The sequence below is a fragment of the Symphalangus syndactylus genome, chromosome 5 (assembly GCF_028878055.3).
Source record: "Symphalangus syndactylus isolate Jambi chromosome 5, NHGRI_mSymSyn1-v2.1_pri, whole genome shotgun sequence".
NCBI classification, from domain to species: domain Eukaryota; kingdom Metazoa; phylum Chordata; class Mammalia; order Primates; family Hylobatidae; genus Symphalangus; species Symphalangus syndactylus.
In genome coordinates, this window is record NC_072427.2 from 28,494,126 (window position 1) to 28,519,297 (window position 25,172).

The 25,172-nt window shown below is 37.6% G+C and overlaps 1 protein-coding gene and 1 long non-coding RNA gene across 26 annotated transcripts in view; one reads left to right on the forward strand and one right to left on the reverse strand.

Annotated features, from left to right (window-relative positions):
* The window catches only part of PEAK1 (pseudopodium enriched atypical kinase 1), a 293,590-nt gene that overhangs the window by 38,436 nt on the left and 229,982 nt on the right, over positions 1-25,172 (forward strand). For 16 of the 24 annotated variants that reach the window (XM_063638670.1, XM_055277617.2, XM_055277618.2 and 13 more), the window contains one exon: positions 17,612-17,674. The exons of 4 other annotated variants lie outside the window; for them this stretch is intronic. The gene's annotated coding sequence lies outside the window, so the exon portion shown is untranslated. Of the gene's footprint in view, positions 1-17,611; positions 17,675-21,415; positions 21,533-25,172 lie in introns of all 24 variants that reach the window. 4 more of the 24 variants (XM_063638673.1, XM_063638674.1, XM_063638666.1 and 1 more) reach the window with 1 other exon arrangement.
* Positions 1-25,172, reverse strand: part of LOC129482203 (uncharacterized) — a 47,497-nt gene that overhangs the window by 4,518 nt on the left and 17,807 nt on the right. Inside the window, exons 2-3 of one of the 2 annotated variants that reach the window (XR_010120681.1) lie at positions 18,237-18,367; positions 14,836-14,945 (exon numbers count right to left, since the gene is read on the reverse strand). This is a non-coding gene — a long non-coding RNA (uncharacterized lncRNA). The remainder of the gene's footprint in view (positions 1-14,835; positions 14,946-18,236; positions 18,368-25,172) is intronic. The other variant, XR_008657629.2, reaches the window with a different exon arrangement.

The window sequence follows — 25,172 nt, forward strand, 5'->3', positions numbered from 1 at the left end:
GTCAAGTTAATAGGAAGAATACTGAGGATTCTTAGACAAAATAGAAGAAAAAGAAGAGAAAGCAAAATGACTCTGCTCTAGGAGGAACACAAAACTGGAAACTAATGACCATTTTAGTACCTGTAATGTGGCAGGCATTCCCTAGTTTTGGAATTGACAGTACCCTCTAAGAAGTTTGATAGAGGTATGCATGAAGGAGGGAGCCTAATGCAGATTTGGTGTGGGTTAGGGAGGGGTGTATTGAAGGGCCCAAGAGGAAGGATGTCAGGAAATATTTCTAAGAGAAGAACTCAAGCCTCACATAGCCACACAGACAAGGCGAAAGAGTATTAGACAAGGTGAAAGAATGAGCCAAGGTATGGAAGTATTAGACAACGTTAAAGACTGAGGATCTATAGACATTCAGTAGAAATGATTGGTGAATGAGGAAATGGAAAGTAGTATGGTGAAGGATGAGATTGGAAAGGACTGTTGGGTGTCAAATATTAGGGGCCTTATGTTACCAGGCTGTCAAGTCAGAACTTTGCCCTGATGGTGGCGGGGAATCCCTGAAGGAAGCTCTTTGATTTATTAGCTGTTTCTATTAACCACTCTTGCCCCACTGAAGTTAAAGATAGAGATAGAGATAGATAGAGAGGCGGGAGGGAGGGTATGAGTGAGAGTGAGAGAGAGAGAGAGAGAGCAACATGGATGGAGTCTAGCTTGAAACTTTTCTGTGAATTTTAATTTTACAAGGATTTTTTTTTTTTGGTATATTGTATCCAAAGGCAGAGAAAATATGAAGGTTATCTTAAAACCCTGACCTTAGAATTTTAAAAGCTTAACTCTGGTTTTATTCCAAATTTTGGCAAAGCATCTCATTTCTTTTAGTCCCACTTCCAGTTCAGATACAATTAGGTTCTTAGATTTTTGTTTTTGCCCTATCCCTTTTTATCAAGGTGGCTTTTGGGGATATTATGGTGTGCTTTGGGTTGGGGTAGAGGTGAGAGTGTCTGGAGAAGGCAAGCAGGCAAGCTAATTCCCATCAAAGCAGCAATAATGGCTAAATGAGTACTTCTGAAATTGCTCCTTCTAGAATGTTTTTGGAGAAAATGTTGGGAGAGTAGAGTGTTGTAATTGAAAAGGATGATTTTCTGGTGGTTGAATTTCAGCAGTCTGTAACCTGGATGGATAAAAATGACTCTATGACTTACAAGTGAACCTTTCTGTTTACTCAGTGAATTGAATCTGTAATAGAAAAGATAAAGTTTGTTGGTAATGTCAGATTCAGTTCTTTACTGTTCTTAGAGCCATTGCTTTGTTCTTTTAAAGAAAAAAAAATTTTTTTTTAAGAGACAGGGTCTCACTATGTTGCCCAAACTGAAGTGCAGTGGCTATTCACAGGCCCCATCATAGTACACTACAGCCATTAACTCCTGGCCTCAAGCAGTGCTTTCGCCTCAGTCTCCCACGTAACTTGAACTACAAGTACACATCACTGCATCTGGCCATTGCTGTATTCTTTAAGGATCAATTATGTCATGCTGAGTTGGTTTCCTTGCTTCCATTGTCTCCCAACTGTAGTCCTAGATTAGCTTTTCAGGTTATTAATCTTAAAACACGATTTTTAGCATGTTACTCTGTTATTTAAAACTCCATAATAGCATTTTGCTGTTTGGGTTCCACAGAGCCTCTGGGATATTCTCTGTGAAGAGGGAGATCAGGGTTTGGGAAGTGCTGGGGAGCCAAGGCTGACCTAATAAGGCAAATCATATTATTAGCTCATATTGTCTAAATAAAACTTATTTTACCTGGCAGTTATATACTTCACTCTGAAATTACCTAAGAAATAAGTCCCTCCTAAAAGATTGTGTATTAAATGTAGATAGTTTTGGGTTGATGAAAGTGGCATACCAGGGTTTCCAGCAACACTTACTCTGCCATTTGGGAGAGAGGGGGATGCTTGTCAAGCAAATAGTTGTTGCATAATAACTGATTTTTGGCCAGTCATGGTGGCTCACTTCTGTAGTCCTTGCAATTTGGGAGGCTGAGGTAGGTGGATCACTTGAGCCCAGGAGTTCAAAACCAGCCTGGGCAATATAGTGAAACCCCATCTCTACACAAAGTACAAAAATTAACCGGGCATAGTGGTGCATGCCTGTGGTCCCAGCTACTTGGGAGGCTGAGGTGGGAGGATCACTTGAGCCTGGGAGGTCGAGGCTGCAGTGAGCTGTGATCATGCCACTGCATTCTAGGCTGGGTAGTAGAGTAAGAACTTGTCTCAAAAAATTCAAAAAACTGATTTTTTCATATATCTTTGACAGTGGACCATGTACATAATAAGCAGAAAGAGGAATAAAAAGGGATCTTGCCTTTAAAGATCAGTTATGTCCAGCCTTCCAAAACTGCACTGATCAGTACCACTAGAGTACTCAGAGAGTTGCTGTTTTTGCTGAAAGGGTGATTCTAATTATCTGGCAGATTTTCAGGTACACCAATGGCATGACCTAACCATCAGCCTGTATTATTACATAACCAGCCTGTATTATTGATTACCAGGGCAGGTCATGCTATTGACCGATTCTAGCTCCCAGGCCAGTATTGATTTGCTTCTGGTGGAAGAAAAGGAATGAAAATATTCTTGAAAATCAGTATGTCAAAGAATATAACAAAGACCAATGGAGCTAAAAAAGCAAGACAAAACAAAGCTGAGTTTATTTATTTGCCAGGTAAGGAAATATAGTAAGGATTTTACATTTGCCAGATAAGGAAATATAGTAAAGAAATTTACTGAGTAATTGTTGAGGAAGAAAAGTCTGGATTTTAGTACTAGAAAAGAGCAGGGGTTAGGGTAGGGTTAGGGTAATTATCCAAATTAAGGATTGAAAGCCAGCATTTTGGATAGGATGGCATGAGTTCATAGATCTGTATATGATTCGTTGAAATAAGTCCCATTCTAGTGAAACGGCATTTAGTCTTGGTATCTTGTAGGCAAGTCCTGCTGTAAACGGAAAAGTTTCCTGTTACAAGAGTTTCTGGCCCCTTTTCTAAAGCTAATTAGATCTCTTATGAAGGTCCTGGACCTAACCAATCCTCTTAAGGGTCCCTATTGGTGCAGTCTAATGTTGGATGGGCCCTTGGGTTGGCAGTGAACAGTTCTTACTTTAGATATACACTTCTAGAATATTTGCAGCAAACCCCTGAATCTGTATATATTGGATGTCGGGAACCCTAGCCTAGTATGTCCAGCTAGAAAATGGCTTCCCTCCACATATACCATTCTTCCCAGAGAGTATAGAATTGTAAGTATGAGGGTGTTTGATAAGTATTATTTCTGTTACATTGTATTCAACTTAGGATTGTATATATTTCTAGATAGTTTCTTTAAAGACGTAAAGTCTCATTTTATTCTTCAATGAGCTCTTCAAAAGTGACTCACATTCTGTTACGACTTTTTAATTCAATAGAGAATGCTAATTCAGGTTCCTCTTAGGACTGCTAGATAATTTTGCTCCTTATGGGAAGGTCTTGCTGTGGACATCCCCAGATTTTTTAGTTTCTATTTGAAATGTATGGTATTCAAATACTTTTATTTCATTGGAGAAAATGTATAACCTCAGATTTTCAGCACTATTTGTAGGTTGCTTTTTTCTTCTTTCTTGTTACCTAACTGAACACATTTATTACCAGTATAACTTGTAATCCCACTGGAGAGGATTGCAGTGCTTTTAGGCAATCTCATTTCAGCAGATATAGCTCTTTAAAAACAAACCAGTTAAAGACAGTCTCAGCTGAACTACAGTTGTTTCTTGTAGACTAAGGAAATATGGGGGTGGCGAGCAAAATCCTTGGACTTACACAGTCCATCTCAACAAACATGTTTGTGCTTGGCTAAGGACATGCTGATTACTTCTTTTCTATAAGTGATATATGAATGAATCCAACACAATTCTTGGTAGCAGAGATTGAGGGCCTTTTTATAGTTTGACTCAGATTTTGTCTTCAGGATTATTTAATAACACTTCAAAGTTATTGTGATTTATTTGCTTTCCAGTTGAGTTTTTGACGTGTCTATTTTCTGAAGCCAAAGAGATTTGACAATGTGATTTTTAAAAGGATTTATTTCAGCATATATGTATGCAATGGTATTGACCTTCCAAAAACCACTAAGACATAAAATGTTATAAAGTTTTAGTATATAGTAGAGTTAAAAATGTGTTAGTATGTCAGCAAAGGGAAATACTTTATTTTCCAATACCTTTAAAATAGAACAAAAACTCTAATTAAATATAATTTGTAATATGTAAATAAGACCTTGAAATAGCAAGATTCCTGGCAGTTAGACTATTGACTTCCGTACTCTGTAAGAAGCAATTTTTGAGGATCATTTCATTTAGCTTTTGCTTATGACTTCCACTGTCCATGTGTGTCAAAGAGAGTGAGATGATCTTTCAGTAGTTTACTAAAGAAATGAGATGCTTCGTAAAATTGTTATGTGGTTGGCCTTTTTACAGGTGAAATAAGAATTACAAAATGCAAAAAAAAAATGCAAAAAAAAAAAGAATTACAAAATGCTTGCTTGCTTTATTTTTATGGGCTATATATATGTATAATATTGTTATACAGAGTCAGTGCAGTCCTTAGAAACTTACAGTTTTAGGAAGTGTGATAGCAGGCATAGTTTTCTTTTTAAACTCGTGTAAAATAATAGCATATTCAAATGATAGGCTAGTTGTTTGGTATGAAGAGGAGGGATCACTCTTGGTCTCAACTTGCCCAGTCTCATAGGCATTGTTGCACTAGAAGAAAATATACCACATGTAGTTTTTACATGTCCAAGCTCAGTAAGTTTTATTAGGTGAAGTAAAGGAGTTGGGCTCTAAGGTGATTTTTGAATCAGCAGGTGATATAGTAGATGAGATTCAGGAAGTTATTCCAGGCACTAACCAGGTAAGAGTTGTAAATACAGTTATGCATGGAATGACAAAGTTTTGGTCAACGAGGACCACATAAGAGTATAACATTGTTGGCCTGGCATGGTGGCTCATGCCTGTAATCCCAGCACTTTGGGAGGCCAAAGTGGGCGGATCACCTGAGATCAAGAGTTTGAGACTAGCCTGGCCAACATGGTAAAACCCCATCTCTACTAAAAATACAAAAATTAGCCAGGTGTGATGGTGCACACCTGTAGTCCCAGCTACTTGGAAGGCTGAGGCAGGAGAATCGCTTGAACCTGGGTGGCGGAGGTTGCAGTGAGCTGGAGGTTGCAGTGAACTGAGATTGTGCCATTGTACTCCAGTTTGGGCAACAGAGTGAGATTCCATCTCAAAAAAAAAAAAAAAAAAAAGTATATATAACATTGTATTTTTCCTATACCTTGTCTATGTTTATCTGTAATTGTGTTTTATTTTATTTTTTGAGACAGAGTCTCACTCTGTTGCCCAGGCTGGAATGCAGTGGCTCAATCACTGCCCACTGCAGACTCCACCTTTCTGGCTTAAGCAATCCTCCCACCTCAGCCTCCTGAGCAGCTGGGACCACAGGCATGTGCTACCACGCCCAGCTAATTTTTAAAACATTTTTGTAGAGATGGGGTCTCCTTATGTTGCCTAGGTTGGTCTCAAACAGGGCTCAAGTGATCCTCTCACCTTCGTCTCCCAAAGTGTTGGGATTACAAGCCTGAGCCACTGCCCCCAGCCCCTTATCTGTATTTAGATACACCAATACCATTGTTATTGCCTACAGTATTCAATATAGTAACGTGCTGTACAGGTTTGTAGTCTAGGAGCCATAGGCTATATTAAATAGCCTATGGGTATAGTAGTCTATACTATATAGGTTTGTGTAAATACAGTCTACGATGTTTGCACAATGATCACCTAATGATGAATTTCTCAGAATGTATCCCTGTTGGTAAGAGATGTGTAACTGTAATACAGTTTTTGTTAAAGGCATGGTTTCTTTCAAATAAAAAAGTAGAAAATAGCTTACATAAAAAAGCCTTAAAAAATTCTTTTCAAATGGAACAATCTTTCTGAAGGATGCCTGTGTTTTTAAAATGAGGATTATATTTGCACTATAAAATATCCTTATTGTGTCAGAGTTTCTGTATATCATAAACCACTCTTTAAATTTTTCATTATGCTGATTAAATAGTAAATAATATTCAATTTAGAAAACCAGAAAAGTGTATCTTCTAAATATGCTATGGGATGTAGAGGGATTGAAAATGTTTCCAGAAAGAGGCTGTTTAGGACAAGGAAGGATATTATTTTGGATGTTAGACCTTCTCTTAGGAGACAGGTGATATTTCCTTAGCCACAATATGAGGAGGAGAATTCTGCCAGGGTAGGTATATTCTGAAGGACTGTTTTTAGTAAAGAACCTCACGAGCAGGTACTTTTTTTTTTCCCCCTTAACCAACTTCCTGGGAAATATAGCGCAGGTAGTATTTATGTGAGAAGGAACTTGGAGAAAGATCAACTCTTCCCTTAATTTTCCTTTTTTTCCCCATTTTCACTTTTTAGTCTTCATTTAGCTAAGTCATTAACTTGTTTGTTAAATGTTTGTTGTGTCTTTGTTAGGTATGTGGTAATTTTTTTATTCATGCTCATTTATTCAGAAGAGTTTCAAGTTGCCTGATTTTTTTAAGTGAACTGTACATTTTCTTTTTTGTTATATGTGTTCACAAAAGTTGGAGAAAGGTTTTTTTAAGTACATTCTGTTAATCAAACTCATTTATTTTTATTATTACGTTTATTTATTTATTTATTTATTTATTTATGTATTTTTGAGATGGAGTCTTGCTCTGTCTCCCAGGCTGGAGTGCAGTGGCGTGATCTCAGCTCACTGCAAGCTCCACCTCCCAGGTTCCTGCCATTCTCCTGCCTCAGCCTCCCGAGTAGCTGGGACTACAGGTGTGTGCCACTGCCCCCGGCTAATTTTTTTGTATTTTTTAGTAGAGACGGGGTTTCACCGTGTTAGCCAGGATGGTCTCGATCTCCTGACCTTGTGATCTGCCCGCCTCGGCCTCCCAAAGTGCTGGGATTACAGGCGTGAGCCACCACGCCTGGTCTATTATTACATTTATTTTTAACTTATATCGGTCCCGATTGAATCCTTTTACTTGTGGACCTAAGTGCTTAATTTTTTGATCATTTGGAACAAAGTGAGGTTAATGAAAATAGAATTTTGTGATAGCTCTTAAGCCAACTGGCTACATCCTTGATTTCCCAAATCAGGGTCAGAACTATAATTACTATATTATATTGTTTTCCTTAGATATTCAGATAGTCACATTCATTGGAATAGTAGATTGAAGCCTTAACTTCATCCATCTAGTACAGCTAATACACCATGGAACTTCAGTGCTACATTGGCTTACTTTAACTACATTGAGGCCATCTGGTCAGTTAGTGGGGTGTAGTGGCCAGCACAGAGGCCATTGGGTAGTCAACTATGAGTTTGAATCTTTGCCACTTACTAGCTGACTGTGGCGAGATTATTTTTAATATCAATTCATCATCAGTAAGGTAGGGATGATAGTATCTGCCAAGTTAGATGGTTGTGAAAATTAACAATTTAGGTAAAGCACCTTGCATTCTGCCTGGGATAGTATATAGGTGTTCAATAAATGGTAGATACTGTAACTATTACTTACATTTTCTTTGTATATATTTTCTGGTTAAATTCATGTTAGTGCTAATAACCAAAATAATTTACCTGATTGTTTTAATTTAAGATTAGTGAGACTTTAAAAGCTTTTCTTAAAGTTGAAATACATCATGGTCTTTAATTTTTCTCCTCTTTTCTAAGTTTTTTTTTTTTTTTTTGAGACGGAGTCTCGCTCTGTCGCCCAGGCTGGAGTGCAGTGGCGCGATCTCGGCTCACTGCAAGCTCCGCCTCCCGGGTTCACGCCATTCTCCTGCCTCAGCCTCTCTGAGTAGCTGGGACTACAGGCGCCCGCCACCACGCCCGGCTAATTTTTTGTATTTTTAGTAGAGATGGGGTTTCACCGTGGTCTCGATCTCCTGACCTCGTGATCCGCCCGCCTCGGCCTCCCAAAGTGCTGGGATTACAAGCGTGAGCCACCACGCCCGGCCCTCTAAGTTTTTACTTTAATACAAATACCAAAAAATCAGAATGGTTTTTCTTAATTTGTCCTTAGTAAACACATTATGCTTCCTGTTTGAGATTTTGTCACCTTGTAGAATTTTTCATTAATATAGTATATAGCACAGCAGGGTTTTGTTTTTGTTTTAAATTAAAGATTGATCTTAATGAGATAGTGTTGAAATTAGATAAGCTTCTCTTGCTATTTATCCCTTCCATCTTTATTTTTAACATTTTAATCATATGGCCCTCTGAAACTGCCTACAGCGTGAATAAAAGAAAATTTTTCTACCAGAAAATTTTGAAGTATTAAAAAGTGATATTTAAAGTATTTACCAGAAAGGAAGGCGCCTAAAAAGATTGTTATATCACCATTTATAAGTTCAAAATTCTTATTATTGAAGCTACATATTCATCCTTCCTTCAGCTACACACTTGCTCCCCTATGGATGTTTTAAAGACTCTGTCACCACCTTAGCAATATTCTGAGTAACTTGATTTTAGTGTGATATATATTTTATTGATGACTTTCAAAATAATTATACATTATTGAACATTTAATTATTAAATTATAAAGATAACTTAAACTCTGATTTTACATTCTAGGTACATTTCTGTGATTAGAAAATTCTCTCATGGTACTCTATTTATAATTAATATACCAAGTAAAACTAATTAGAAGTATCTGAAGCCCCTAGCAAAATCTCTAATTAGACATGCCATTTATAATTAACTGACTCTTCTCATTCTTGCCTTTTCCTTTCCATTTGAATTAATCACTGTGTTCTTCCTTTAGTGATACTTGTGTTCCTATCCAAGACACTGATTAGAGTTTAATGATCACTGTTTGTGGTGTGTTATGGAGACTTACCTTATAGAAACTTTGCTTTTAAACTTTATTTAAAAACATTAAAAATACTTGAATTATATTCTCTATAAAGTATCACATTGAGGATTTTTTTGCACATTATCAAGATAAGCATTTATTTTATCAAATGCTGAAGGCAAACACAGAGAATAGACAGACTTGACCATTTTCCTCTCTTGTACGTTAGTATCTGGATTTTTCTTGCCAGTCTGATCACTAATCATTGTCTGCATAGTTTTGACAGCATGCCCATTGACCCTGGGCCATTGATAGACCTGGTATGTCTTCATTTATTATTTTGCCAAAGAATTAGAAGCCTGATAAGCTAGGCAGTGTCCTGTGCTTCGGCTAGGAAGACGCAGGAGTGATATTTAAAGTATTTACCAGTAAGTACAAAATAGGCACCAACCAGTTAAGATGGCTGTAGCACTGGATCAGGGTCTTGAAGAACCCCTTCATCCTTTATGCTGTGTCAGGCTTTCTTGTTTTACCTGCTGGGTTGTAGTGGTGGTGGGGAGATTGGGCCATCAGTAGGCACCTTAGGACTGGTGGAGTTTGAGGCAGTGACACTTTACCAGACTATGTTACAGAAGTATTTCAGTACTTAAGTACAACCCTTCAGGCTCTGTTGGTTTGTACCAGTTCAATATTAGTTCTGCCAAGAGGTGTTCAGTCATTGCCCGTAGAGAGCTTACTGTTCTCTAACCATAATAGACAGTTATAATATAGTTTGAGAGGTACTTATGTAAGTATATAAAACGTGCATAGGGGAAGATTGCATGCATCTTTTTTGGGAAAACCAGGGAAGACTTCCATAATGAGAAGAAACTTGCCAGAGAGGTTTAAGGAAGAGATTCTAAATAAGCAAAGGGGAAAATAACAATTTCAAAGGCATAGGGGCATAAGAGAGCATAGTGGATTCAGAGATCAACAGTTAGGAGCAGGAGAGGATGAAGTTTTTCTCTGACACTTGCTTTTTAAATTGGATAAATACATATTAAGATCACATTTATAGTTTCGAAATTGCTCCATTTTTGATAGATGTATTAGTTCATTCTTGCACTGCTATAAAGAAATACCTGGACTGGGTAATTTATAAAGAAAAGAGGTTTAATTGGCTCATGGTTCCTCAGGTTGTATAGGAAGCTGGCCATCTGCTAGGGTTCTGGGGAGGCCTCAGGAAACTTACAATCATGGCGGAAGGCCAAGGGAAGCAGGCATAAAGAGAGAAAGAGAGAGAGGAGGAAGGTGCTACACACTTTTAAACAACCAAATCTTGTGAGAACTCTATCATGAGAATAGTACTAGGGGGATGGTGCTAAACCATTAGAAACTGCCCCCATGATCCAATCACCTCCCACCAGGCCCCACCTCCAACATTGGGGATTACAGTCTGACATGAGATTTGGGCAGGGACACAGATCCAAACCATATCAGTTGAGAACTGCTAGCCTGTCTGATACTTAGGTTCTTCAACTGTATCTAAACTATTTTAGATACAGGGAAAGGTAGAATAGGAATTTGTTATAGTTCAGGGCTATACTAAACATTCATAGAGCAAGAGTGCGATTAAACCCTTGCTTCTGATTCATTGAGAGGCTTCTAATGAGCAAGCACAGATTCAAACAGATTGAGGATGGTAGTTTTTTTAATGACATAAAACTGCTGCCCATGAGGCTTTTTGGCTGACATCATGAAACTAATTTTGCTTAATGGCTATGGAGGCCTACAAATTCAAATGTGCAGAAAATGCAGTAAATTGCTGGCCTGTCAGATTCTTGTTGCCTGTCATCTTTTATCTGAATGGCAGCTTTTGTATCCAGATTGTCAGGAGCAAGTATGTGGACCCCTTTAAGGTTATATTTGTACATGCTTGAATAATTCAGTTCAGAGCCTTCTAAAATAGCAAATCGACCGCAGTGGAGCAATGCATCTTCTTATACATGTGTAATTAGGGAAAACATCTGTTGGATATCTCTTCTCGTATCAGAGAACTCTTGAAATAAGTCCAGGCTTTCATAGTAGTGTAAATTCTGCTTTTATTGCCAGAGTTGATGCCTTATATCTTTGAAATATAGTGAAGTCATGGAGAGCAGAGAAAACATTTTCTCTATGACTGTTCAACTCAATGAGTGATTTTAAAGCACCCATTATGTGCTAGAAATTACGTGAAATACAAAGATGAATAAGTGGCTGTTTTCTGTTTTGTTTTTAGTTTTATTTATTTTTTTGGAACAGAGTCTTGCTCTGTCTCCCGGGCTGGAGTGCAGTGGCATGATCTCAGGTCACTGCAACCTCCACCTCCTTCAAGCGATTCTCCTGTCTCAGCTTCCCGAGTAGCTGCAATTACAGGTGTGTGCCACTGTGCCTGGCTAATTTTTGTATTTTTAGTAGAGACAGCGTTTCATCATGTTGGCCAGGCTGGTCTTGAACTGTGGACCTCAAGTGATCCTCCTGCCTTGGCCTCCCAAAGTGCTAGGATTGCAGGCATGAGCCACTGCGCCCAGCTTCTGTTAATCAAATTATATGGTTTCCTCCTTCAAGCTGTATTTAGAAAAAAATGTCATGATGATGGTGGTGGTGGTGGTGGTGGTATGTGTGTAGTGTTACAACAAAGGCTACAATAAAGATCTGAGTTACATGTGAATAGATTATTTGCTTCAAAGATGGTTTTGAAATAATTGTTTTAAGTTTTTTGATGGCTTCACTTTTACAACACTTTCAATTAATGTTCTTATCTTCTCTCTACTTTCTATTATACTGCATAATTAAAGGAAGGAATATTTTCAGTGAAATATATCTTATGTTCCAATATTATTAATTCAACAGGTATTTAGGTAGCATCCACTAGGCCCTAGGTTTGGAGTGAACCAGAATGTGAAAGGTTGCAATCCATAGAATAAAATTACTTAGTAAAAAGGAAACCAAAATAATGAAGTTTTTACTTTCAGCCCTTTTGGTTTGATTAATGGTATGAAAATAATGTAATTCAGCCTTAAAGTCACAAAATTTATATTTGATTTTGTAGATGTGTTGGATCTTTCTTTCTTTCTTTCTTTCTTTCTTTCCTTCCTTCCTTCCTTCCTTCCTTCCTTCCTTCCTTCCTTCCTTCCTTCCTTCCTTCCTTCTTTCTTTCTTTCTTTCTTTCTTTCTTTCTTTCTTTCTTTCTTTCTTTCTTTCTTTCTTTCTTTCTTTCTTTCTTTTTCTTTTTTGAGACGGAGTCTTGCTCTGTTGCCAGGCTGGAGTGCAGTGGCGTGATCTCAGCTCACTGCAACCTCCGCCTCCTGGGTTCAAGCGATTCTCCTACCTCAGCCTCCTGAGTAGCTGGGACTACAGGCGTGGGCCACCACACCTGATTAATTTTTTGTATTTTAGTAGAGATGGGATTTCACCATTTTGGCCAGGATGGTCTCTATCTCCTGACCTCATTATCCACCTGCTTCAGCCTCCCAAAGTGTTGAGATTACAGGCATGAGTCACCGTGCCTGGCTTGATATGTTGGATTTTTATGTTCACAAAAGTTATCTGAAGACATATGCAGAAATAGACTGTCTACATTGAATTTTGATTACCTGATTAGCATATTAAATCTGTGGGTTTTGGTAACATTCAAAATTATGAGTAGGCAAGGGACTTTAGAAATTGAGGGCATTCTCTGTGTCATCACTTTGTTAGAGGCAAATCTAGGGAAACCAAAAGATGAGAAGCACTACTATAAGAAATTATCCATTTTGTACCTTTGCTCATTTCCACTGCCTAGAATGTCCCTTTTTCTTCTCTGCTCTTTTTCATATCTTACTCAAAGACTTTTCCAAGGTGGTACCTAAACATTTTCCCCTGAGGTGACATTTTGCTTGTTGGAATTTTATAACATTTTATTTATTCCAACTTTCAAGGTCTTAAAAATTTTTTTGTGTGTACCTGAGCTATGTTTCCTATTGGATTATAAGCTTTCCAAACGTATCATGGATGTCAAATTGGGCCATGAAGGATGGAAGGAATTTGGATAGGTGGAGAAAGGAAGTCATGTCCATAGGAGAGAAACCACATAGACCAAGGTCCATAGGACAAAACAGATGCTTTTTCAGGAATGCTAGTAGATTAATATGCTTGGTTTAGAGAATATGTAAGTAGAGTAGAGGGAGATGAAGTGGGGAGATGAAGTGGGGAGAATAGGAAATGATCTTTGATGCTGAATTAGTAAAATATGGAGGTCATCAGCACTTCACTTTTAGTTAATTAGTTGTGTGTAGGAAAGGCTCAGTGGAGAGTTGGAGGAGAGTGTTGGGTTTGTGCTATCTTTCTAAGTGCTATGAAAACTTCCTGGTGTCTGAGTCTATTCGTCTTTACTATCTGTACTGTGATTCACATACAAATATTTTCTGTGTTGTATCCTTAATGTCCAAGACTATTTTACTCATCTTTACTAGCTGTAACCTGATTAGCACACATTGTTTTAGTACTTCTTAATGGTTATTAGTATAAATAGTGCATTTTATTTGTATTTTATTGTAAATTATGAAGTTTTATACTTTTTGAATACAACATGTAGGTGCAAATGTCAAACTTGAGAAAGCAACATATTGTATAGTTATAATTAAACATAGTGATTTAATTTCAGTGATCACCGGTTTAAAATCATTTCTGGATTAGATTCTTCTATATGTGTTCTTTCTCTTTTGCTTCATGTGTATGCCCTATAATGGAGTAGTTATCTCAGATTTTTCCATATGAGAAGTTAGTGCATATAGTCCCCTGCATATAGTCATAATCCCTTGTCCCCAGTATCTTGAATTGCTACACTCACTGCTGAACACGAAACAAATATTTTCTCACTATATTTTTGTTGATTACAATTTGTTAATGATATGTATCCACTATTTCTTTTTTTTTTTTTTTTTTTTTTTTTTTGAGACGGAGTCTCGCTCTGTCGCCCAGGCTGGAGTGCAGTGGCGCAATCTCGGCTCACTGCAAGCTCCGCCTCCCGGGTTCACGCCATTCTCCTGCCTCAGCCTCTCCGAGTAGCTGGGACTACAGGCGCCTGCCACCACGCCCGGCTAATTTTTTGTCTTTTTTAGTAGAGACGGGGTTTCACCGTGGTCTCGATCTCCTGACCTCGTGATCCGCCCGCCTCGGCCTCCCAAAGTGCTGGGATTACAAGCGTGAGCCACCGCGCCCGGCCTGTATCCACTATTTCTATTTGATTAATCAAACACTTCTTCCTCTTTGTTTAATGCTTTGTCTTCATTGTCATACTTATTGCTTTCTATGTTTCATTTATATTTGTCTACAATTTCTTAGAGTTTTAAACTCTCAAGCAGTTTTTATAGTCGTAAAACTTTTAACTCTTTTTTTTTTTTTTTATTTGGAGATGGCATCTTGCTTTGTCTCCCAGGCTGGAGTACAGTGGCGTGATCTCAGCTTACTACAACCTCCGCCTCCTGGGTTCAAGCGATTCCCCCACCTCAGCCTCCCTAGTAGCTAGGATTACAGGCACTTGCCATCATGCCCAGCTATTTTTTTTGTATTTTTGTAGAGATGGGGTTCCATAATGTTGGCCAGGCTGGTCTGGAACTCCTGGCCTCAGGTGATCCGCCCGCCTTGGCCTGGTAAATTGCTGGGATTACAGGCATGAGCCACCACGCCTGGCCCAAAACTTTTAATTTTTTAAGTAAATAAGTGCTCAAAACTCATAACATTTTTAAATGATTAGTTATCAATACAGATTCTTATAAACACATTCACACATTAGAATACATTCTAAATATATGTTATATATTACATATTAAACACTGTAGAAAATTTTAGCTTATTTTCAGGAAGACTAGGTAAACAGATAATCAGGAATCCAAACAGTTTTTATAGTCACAACTTACCTGTCATTTGCCAGTGTAAAGATTATAAACAGATGTGGTTTACAGATGATAGTTGATGCTTCCACATTCACTGGCAATGGTGATCACTTGAAAGGCCCATCTAGCTGAACCTTGGAGAAACATACCCAAGCTTGGAGGTATCCCTCTACCACTTAGAATGCTGTTTGTACATGGAGGCATGTAATAAATACCGAATGAATAAATTATTAAAACCTCAAGCTTTTTCTAGGCTTAAGCTCTGGTTCGCAATAAAATACCACCAAATAAACATAAAAATATGTACTTACTTAGAGCATTTTGAAAGTATATAACTTAAGGAAAAATTAAAACTACCTATGTAATATTTATGCAAATCAAAGCACTATTAACATTGTATGTATTTGTAGCTTCTTCTATGCAAATTTATATATTACACATTCAGATTATCCAACAGATGAGCATTTTCCTATCATTAAGCATTTTTATTTTACTTTTAAAATCCACTTTAGTAAAATTATTTATGTGCAGTACAGTTTGAGGGGTTTTGACTAATGTGTATATCCTGTTGACAACCGCCATAATCAAGATATAGAACATTTTAATCACTCTTAAAAGCTTCTCTTAAGCCCCTTTGCAGTCAATTCCTTCATACAACCTTTGTTTCCTACAATAACTTACCTACTTTCTGTCAGTGGAGATTAGTTAGTTTTACCTGTTCTAGAATCATATACATGAAAAAATTGAGTAGACAGTACAGAGAATTCCTATGTATGCCCTTTACACAGTTTCCTCTGTTAGTCATTAAGCATCTTTGATAAGTAGTTTTAATGATTGCTTAATATTCTAACTTATTTAGCAAATCATTTGTACCTTTAGTTTGCTTCTAGCTCTTTTTTGAGATGGAGTCTCACCCAGTCGCCAGGCTGGAGTACAGTGGCGCAATCTCGGCCCACTGTAATCTTTGCCTCCCGGGTTCAAGCGATTCCCCTGCCTCAGCCTCCTGAGTAGATGGGATTACAGGTGCACACCACCACACCCGGCTAATTTTTTGTATTTTAGTAGAGACGGGGTTTCACCATGTTGGCCAGGATGGTCTCCATCTCCTGACCTCATGATCCACCCGCCTTGGCCTCCCAAAGTGCTGGGATTCCAGAAAGATTTTACCAATTGCTGGGCGTGTGGATCATGCCTGTAATCCCAGCACTTTGGGAGGCTGAGGCATGTGGATTGCTTGAGCCCAGTAGTTCAAGACCAGTCTGGGTGGACAACATGGCAAAACCCCATCTCTACAAAAAATACAAAAATTAGCAGGGCTTGGTGGTGGGCACTTGTGTAGTCCCAGCTACTCAGGATGCTGAGGTGGAAGGATCACTCGAGCCTGGGAGTTCTAGGTTGCAGTGAGCTGTGGTCACGCCACTGTACTCCAGCCTAGGTGACAGAGCGAGATCCTGTCTCAAAAAAACCCAAAAAACAAAAACAAATTTAACAATTTAAATTCCTATGAATAGTGTACAAAAATGCCTGTTATATTACATTATTATTATATATTATTATATTACATTATCACTTGTAGCTGTCAGTATAGCCTAGATTGTGCTGTAGTAACAAACAGTCCTAAAAATCTCAGTTGCGTAATACAACAAAGTTTATTTCTTGCTCATGTTACATGTCTAATACATGTCAGCAGGGTTGTTTTTTTCTCTTCAGAGACATTTAGTGAACTCCATAATGACTGTAGTAGCTAGGAGGTCTGTAAATTGTGTAGTTGGTCTTAAAGCTTACACTTAGAAATGTGTAACATCACATCTATGTACATTTCAGTGGCTAAAGCAAGTCATGTTTCTACACCTAAGTTGAAAGAGGGCAGTGAAGTGCAATCTTACCATGAGTCTGGTGAGGAGAAGAACTGGAAGGGTGCCAATGACTATAATCTTATTTTTAAAACAATTATAATTTCATTGATCAAAGATGATATCTCATTTTAATTTTATTTTCTTTGCTAATGTAGAGAACATTTTTTCCATTTTTCATACTTATTAGACATTGGTTTTATTTAATTTACTGATTTGCCTAGGTTTTATAAACATGTGCTATTGATTTACTCTTACATTTCCAGATTTTTAAATTCTGTATTTTCTATGAGGATGGGCAGTCCCAATATAGGGAGTGCAAACTTTAGAAAATACTTTCTTTTGAAGAATTGAGTTGATGAAGGAGATTGATTTTTTTCTCCTGTTTATGTAGTACGTTTTGATATCTTTTTTTTTTTTTTTTTTGAGATGGAGTCTTGCTCTATCGCCCATGCTGCAGTGCAGTGGCATGACCTTATGACCTTGGTTCACTGCAACCTCCACCTCCCAGGTTCAAGCGATTCTCCTGCCTCAGCCTCCCTAGTAGCTGGGACTACAGGCACACACCACTATGTCTGGCTAATTTTTTTGTATTTTTAGTAGAGACAGCGTTTCGCCACATTGGCCAGGTTGCTCTCAAACACCTGACCTCAGGTGACCCATCCACCTCGGCCTCCCAAAGTGCTGAGATTACAGGCGTGAGCCACCGTGCCCGGCCTGTTTTGATATACTTTTGATTTCAAGAAATACCAACATTAATCAAAGGCAATAGAAAGTCCAGGAGAATTTCTTAATTCTTGACATTCTATAGATATCTAAAGAACAGCTTGAACATAAAAATTTAGGGGGTAAATGATCAAGTTAGGGTTCTATTGAAATAATTAAATTCCATACTCAGATTCAACCATATTGACCATGTCTTTTTCTGTTTGTTTTTTACAATTCAGGTATCGGCCCAAACTGGAACTTATGCTGTAGACATTTCTTTGTGGTTTATCTAAAAACCAAAGGTGAGGTAATTTATGAATGCATTTGCCTTTTAATATATATTTTATAATGAGAAAGAATTGTTTCTGAAAAAATTTAAGGCAATATAAAATATCTTTTCCTCTGAGTGTTTTAATGGGAAACTTATAAAAGTACGTATATAGTATGCTTACTTTTAAGCATGTTTATAAGACATTTGAAATAAATGAAACTTGTTCTAGTGATAAAATACTTTTGAGTGAATTTTTTCTTTATCTTTAATACTCAAAGATGAAATTCATACTACTATTCTCTGATACACTTGAGAATATATTGGCATTATAATCTAATATTTTTGAAGACAAGTCTTCCATTAGTTAAATCATAGATTAAAACAACTGCTATTTTAATGGGCCAGTTATTAAGAGCTTTCTACCGCTCTGCTCTCTTGGACTTGATGACTTTCTGTAGTTCCCTGTTTGGGAGCCTCTGTAATAAGGATATAGGTTAATATTGGCTTCTATAGAAAGCTTCCCTTATATAGAAAGCTTCTATAGATAGCATTCCACTCTAAAGGTAGGATCATAGCCTTTTCCCGTTTCTTACCTGTCTTGGCTCGTCCTCTTCTTGTTAAAATTTTTCCAAATACACTGTTGTAAGTCTCTCGTCTGGTCTTTCCACCTTGAGTCTGACTGCTCTGTCAGCCATTTTTATCATTGTCAACAGATTATTTTTTTCTTTAAAAAAATGTCAGCCTGTCAGTCTACTACTCTGAGTCCTTCAATATCTACATTCCTTAAGGATTATTTTACAAACTCATTTACAGAGCAATGGTGGTCTAGATATGATATGAACACTAACATCGTGTATTCATATTATATCTTTATTGAGAAGTAATTCCCATGCCATAAATTCCACCCATTTAAAGTTTAAAATTCAATAGTTTTTACTGTATTTACAGAGATGTGCAACCATCACCACAGTCTAATTTTGGAATATTTTCATCACTCGTTTTTTTCTTTGAGATGGAGTCTCTTTCACCCAAGCTGGAGTGCAGTGGCACCATCTTGGCTTACCACAACCTCTGCCTCCCAAGTTCAAGCAGTTCTCCTACCTCAGCCTCCCCAGTAGCTGGGATTACAGGTGTGTGCCACCATGCCTGGCTAATTTTTGTATTTTTAATAGAGACGGGGTTTCACCATGTTGGCCAGGCTGGTCTTGACCTCCTAACCTCAAGTGATCCTCCCACCTCGGCCTCCCAAAGTGCTGGGATTACAGGTGTGAGCCATCTGCCTGGCCTTTCATCACTCTTAAAAGTACTCATTAGCAGTCTGTACTCATTCCTCCCTCCCCTCAGCTATTAATTTATTTTCTGCCTATTGTGGACATTTTATGTAAATGGAGTTGCACAATATGTTGTCTTCTGTGACTAATTTCTTTCATTTAGCATAAAGTTTTTAAGCTTCATCCATGTTGAAGCATGGATGAACCTTGATTCCTTTTTATGACTGAATAATATTGCATAGGGTCAGGAGCTTAGCTGGGGACACAGAGCTGAGTTACTTTAATCACTTACTGAATTAGGATAAGCAAGAAGTTAAACCTGAGAAAGTGTAGGCTCCCTCCTGTCAAGTGGATCAACACAGAGGTGGGAGTTTCTCAATAGTGAGGGAGCTCCCAGCAAAAGGTTCCTGCTGTTTTATAGATCTGGAGTGGGTTGGAGGAAAAGGTGCAAAGGCTAGGAGTGGAGGAAGGTACTGGGTCAGAGTGGAGGAAAGTGTTTTTAGTGTTTTCCCTCTGTTGAAGAGGCCTCTCCAGAGTTGCCTAAGGAAAGGCCTCGGTTAAAGGCCACAGAGACTTCTGAATGAAGGTACCTGGGCTACTAATGTAGATACGGTAAAGAGCATGGCCATTTAGGAATACCTGAGTCTTGACTGCAGCTTGCTTTAGAGATGTCAGTGCAGCAGGTATGCACCAAATCTGGTGTGGGGAGGGCAGTTTTCTCCTGTGAAGCCTGCCAGGTAAAGACTGTAATTGTTTATGATCAAGCTAAAAAAAGTGGTCTGGCATGGTGGTTCATGCCTGTAATCCCAGCACTTTGGGAGGCTGAGGCAGGTGGATCACCTGAGGTCAGGAGTTCGAGACCAGCCTGGCCAACATGGTGAAACCCTGTCTTCACTAAAACTATAAAATTTAGCTGGGTATGGTGGTGAGCATCTGTAATCCCAGCTACTTAGGAGGCTGAGGCAGGAGAATCGCTTGAACCCAGGAGGCAGAGGTTGCAGTGAGCCAAGATCGCACCATTGTACTGCAGCCTGGGTGATAGGGTGAGACTCCGTCTAAAAAAATAAATAATTAAATAAAATAAAAAGTCACACTTTTTTTTTCATTTTTTTATCCACAATATCTATATGCCATATTTCATTTATCCATTTATCAGTTGTTAGACATTTGGGTTGGTTCCACTTTTTTGGCTATTACGAAAATTCTGCTATGAACACTTATTTGTGTGTAAGTTTTTGTGTGGACATAGGGTTTCATGTCTCTTAGATATATACCTAACAGTAGAATGGCTAGGTCATTTAATAACTCCGTGTTTAACATTTTGTGGAACTGCCAAACTATTTTCTAAAAAGACTATACCTTTTTACATTCCTACTAGCAATGAATGAGGGTTTTAATTTCTCCATATCCTTGCCAATACTTAACATTGTCTGGGTTTGTTTTGTTTTGTTTAATATAGCCACTCAGTGGATGTAAAGTGATATATGGTGGTTTTGATTTGTATTTCCCTAGTGACTTATTGTGAACTTTTTAAATATGCTTATTGGCCATTTGAACATTTTCTTTTTCTTTTTTTTAGTTTTTAATTGACAAATAATAATTGTACATATTCATAGGTATGTAGTGATGTTTTAGTACATATATGTTAGTGATCAGATAGGGTTATTAACATATCCATCATCTCAGACATTTATCATTTCTTTGTGTTGGGAATGTTCAATATCCTCTTCCTAGTTATTTGAAACTACGTATTACTGTTAACTTTAGATTTTCTTCCTAGCTATTTGAAACTACATATTACTGTTAACTATAGTCATCTTACCGTGGTATAGAACACTAGAACTTATTCCTCGTATCTATTGGTAATTTTTTATCCTTTAACAAATCTTTCCCTGTCCCTCCCTCCCTACTGCCAATGAGTGAGAACATGCAGTGTTTATTTAACTTTTTGTTTCTGGCTTATTTTACTTAGCATAACGTCCCAGTCTCATCCATGTTGCTGCAAATGACAGGATTTCTTTTTTTTTTTTTTCATGACTAAATAGCATTCTCTGGTATATATATATATTCCACATTTTCTTCATCCATTCATCTTTTGTTGGACATCTAGGTTGATTTCATATCTTGGCTATTGTCAGTAGTGTTACAGTAAACATGGAGGTGCAAATGTCTCTTTGATATAATGATAGTCTTGTCTTTGGATAAATTCCCTGTAGTGGAATTGCTGGATCATATGATATTCTATTTGTAGTTTTTTGAGGAACCTCCTTACTGTTCTCCATAGTGGTTGTACTAGTTTACATTACCATCAGCAGTATATAAGAGTTCCTTTTTCTCTGCATTCTCACCAGTATTTGTTATTTTTTGTCTTTTGATAACAGCTGCCATCCTAATTGGGGTGAGATGATACCTCAATGTGGTTTTCATTTGCATCTCCTTGATTAGCAATGTTGAGCATTTTTTTCATTCTTTTTTTGATTGTTTTTGGTTTTTTGAGACAGGGTCTGGCTCTGTACCTACGCTGGAGTGCAGTGGCATGATTATAATTCACTGCAGCCTCAAACTCCTGGGCTCAAGCAATCCTCCTGCCTCAGCCTCCCAAGTAGACAGGACTACAGGTATGCACCACGATGGCAAATTTTTTAAAATTTTTTGCAGAGATGGGAGTCTCATTATGTTGCCCAGGCTGGTATATGTCTTCTTTTGAAAAATGTCTGTTTATATCATTTGCCAATTTTTAAATCAGATTTTTTTTTTTTGCTTTTGATATGTTTGTCCTTGTATATTATGGATATTAATCTCCTATGGAATGAGTAGTTTGCAAATATTTTCTCCCATTCTACAGGCTGTCTTTTCACTCTGTTGATTGTGTCATTGGCTGTACAGAAGTTAATTTGATGTAATCCCATTTGTTTCTTTTGCTTTAGTTGCCTGCACTTTTCAGGTCTTATCATAAAATCTTTTCCCAGACCAGTGTCCTGGAGCATTTTCCCCTATGTCTTCTTCTAGTGGTTTTATTGTTTCAGGTCTTCGATCCCTTTGTGAGTTGATTTTTGTATAGGGTGAGAGGTAGGGGCTTTAAAGACATTTTTATTTTCATCCTTTGCCATTTTAAAATTAGGTTATTTGTATATATATATGTTTATTTATATTACATATAATATAAATGTATATTTACATTAAATAGAAATACAGTTGTGCCTTGGTTTATTCAGGGAATTGGTTTCAGGACCCTTGTGTATACCAAAATTCACACATAGTCAAGTCCTGTATTTGGTCCTACTAACCTACCTATAAGAAGAGTCAGTCCTCTGTATAGGTGGGTGTCACATCCCATGAATGCTGTCTTTTTCATCCATGTTTGGTTGAAAAAAAATGCATGTAAGTGGACCTACACAGTTCAAACCTATGTTGTTCAAGGGTCAACTTATATGTGTATATATATGTTGGCTGGATAGAAATCTCTTATGAGAAATGATTTACAAATATTTTCTATTATTCTGTGGGTCTTTTCACTTCTTGATATTGTCCTTTGAAGCACGAAAGTCTTTATTTACTTATTTATTTATTTTTTTGGTTGCTTTTGGTGTTGTATCTAAGAAACAATTGTCTAATTCAAGGTCCTGGGGAATACTCATGTTTTCTTCTAGGAGTTTTATTGTTTCACCCTTGTTTTTATGTCTGTGACCCATTCTCACTTAATTTTTATAAATGGTGTAATCTAGGGGTTCAACTTCATTCATTTGTATGTGGCTATACAGTTGTCTCCGACTATCGGATTATCTTGGCACCCTTAAAGAAAACCAATTGCCTATAAATGTAGGGGTTTATTTCTGGACTTTCAATTCTGTTCCATTGATTTGTCTATCCTTATGTCAGTACTGCATTGTCCTGATTGCTATAGTTTTGTAATAAAGTTTTGAAATTGGGAAGTGTAAGTTCTTCCAACTTTATTCAAGATTGTTTTGGCTCTTCTGGATTGCTTATATTACCATATGAATTTTTGGATTAACTTGTCAATTTTTACAAAAAAATCCAGCTAGATTTTGATTGTGTTGAATCTGAGGCAGGAATCTTTAAATCAGTTTGGGGACTTTACAGTCAGTCATCCAATCTGTAAACACTGGATGTTTTTCCATTTATTTAGGTCTTCTTTAGTTTCTTTCAATGTTTTATCATTTTCAGTGTATGTATTATAATTCTTTTGTTAAATTTATTCCTAAGTACTTTATTTTGTTAATAGTATTCTAAGTGAAATTTTTTTCTAATTTCATTTTTGGATTATTCATTGCTAGTATATAGAAATATAATTGATTTTTGCATCACATAACCTTGCTGAACTTATTTGTTAATTGTTATAGTTGTTTATAGATTACTTAGGGCTTTTTAGTATGTAAGATCATGTCATCCTCTCATAGTGATAGTTTTACCTCTTTTCTGATCTGGATCCCTTTCATGTCTCTAACTGCTCTGGCTGAAACCGTTTTTTTTTTTTTTTTTTTTTTTGAGACAAGGTCTTACTCTGTTGCCCAGGCTGGAGTGTAGTGGTATGAACATGGCTCACTGCAGCCTCGACTTCCTGGGCTCAGGTGATCCTCCTGCCTCTGCCCCTCAAGTAGCTGGGACTACAGGCAGGCGCCACCATACCCAGCTTATTTTTATATTTTTTTGAAGAGATGGGGTTTTGCCATGTTGCTCAGGCTGGTCACAAACTCCTGGGCTCAAGTGATCCTCCTGCCTTAGCCTCCCAAAGTGCTGGGATTATACACGTGAGCCACTGTGCCCAGCCCTTGTCTCGTTTCTGATCTTAGGGCGAAAGCATTCAGTCTTTCAAGATCAAGTAAGATGTTAACTATGGGTGTTTCATAACTGCCCTTTATCAGGTTTAGGAAGTTCTCTTTTAGTCATAGTTCGTTGAATGTTTTTGTCAGAAAGTATATGAGATAACGCTTATTGAGATCTTTGTGTATATGCCAGGCCCTATGCTAAGTGGTTTATATTTAGCATTTCATGTAATCTTCACAGTAGTCCTATGAGGTAAAGACTGTTATTTTATCCTCAGATAGAATAGATACAGTCAGATTGTTTGATTTCAAAGCTTGTGTGTTCAATCATTATCCATTAAAATTTCTGTACAAACCATACTGATTTATATGTTACTTTGTACATGCTAATTTCCTCCTCCTAAAGTGCTCTCTCGCTTCCCCATATAAAGTCGATTGCTGAGCTACCACTGCACTTTGTACTTTTTCACTATGTTGTGATTGTTTGTATATGTTTCTCTCATTTTAGAAACTATGCTTCTTGAAGTCAGGGACTTTGTCATTTTCATTTTTTAATCCCCCAGTGCTCAGTGGAGAGCCGGGAGAGAGAAATATCACAGAAGCAAAGAGATTAGAGTGTTTCGAAAAGGGTGTCAGTGGTCATTAGTGTCAGATACTACAGAGAAAGATCAAATAAAATAAAGTTTACAGCATGACTTTTGGTTTTGTCTTTTAGTGACCTTAGTAAGATTGGTTTTTTGTTTTTAGTAGCATTAGAGACAGAGGACAGATTCTAGTGTGTTGAGCGGTGTATGGGAGATGAAGAAGAGACTGTCAAAGAGTATAGACTACTCTTGTGAGAAGTTTAACTGTGAACAGAAGGAATGAGTTTAGGGTGCTAGATAGAGGGGAACATAGGGTACTTTTTAATATAGGAGAGGCTTGAACATGCATATATATAGAGGTAGGGGAAAAAGGAAACAGGTAAGGGCAAAATTGTGGAAGTAGAGAGAGAGAGGAGAATAATAAAACAGGCTCCTTGCAGAAATGGCAGATTGCATGTAGAACACATGATAGAACGTAAGATTTACCGGGAATGGCTTCTTTCTTCTGAGGGAAGGAAGTGCTCATGGATGCAGCTAGTGACAAATTTGTGGATGTGAATTAGGAAATATAGCGAGTTTTCTTTTCCTCTGAAGCAGAGGACAAGGTCCTTGGCCTGGCCATGTTGTGGGAAAAGGCGACAGGACTGAGATATGGGATTTGAGAGGAGTGGTAAAGGTTTGGAATAACTACTGTGGGTCGTGGAAGAGTTTGCTTGCTAGAAATAGAAAAGGTTTTCGAGGGCCTCTGTCTCTTCTCTGTAATTTAAAAAATAGAAAAGGTATGTGGTCAGAAATTTAGATAGTATAAAATGATTCATAGATAGTGCAAATGTACAAAAGTAAATCTTTCACCTTAGATCCTCTGTCTCTATTTTCAGAAGAAACTAACA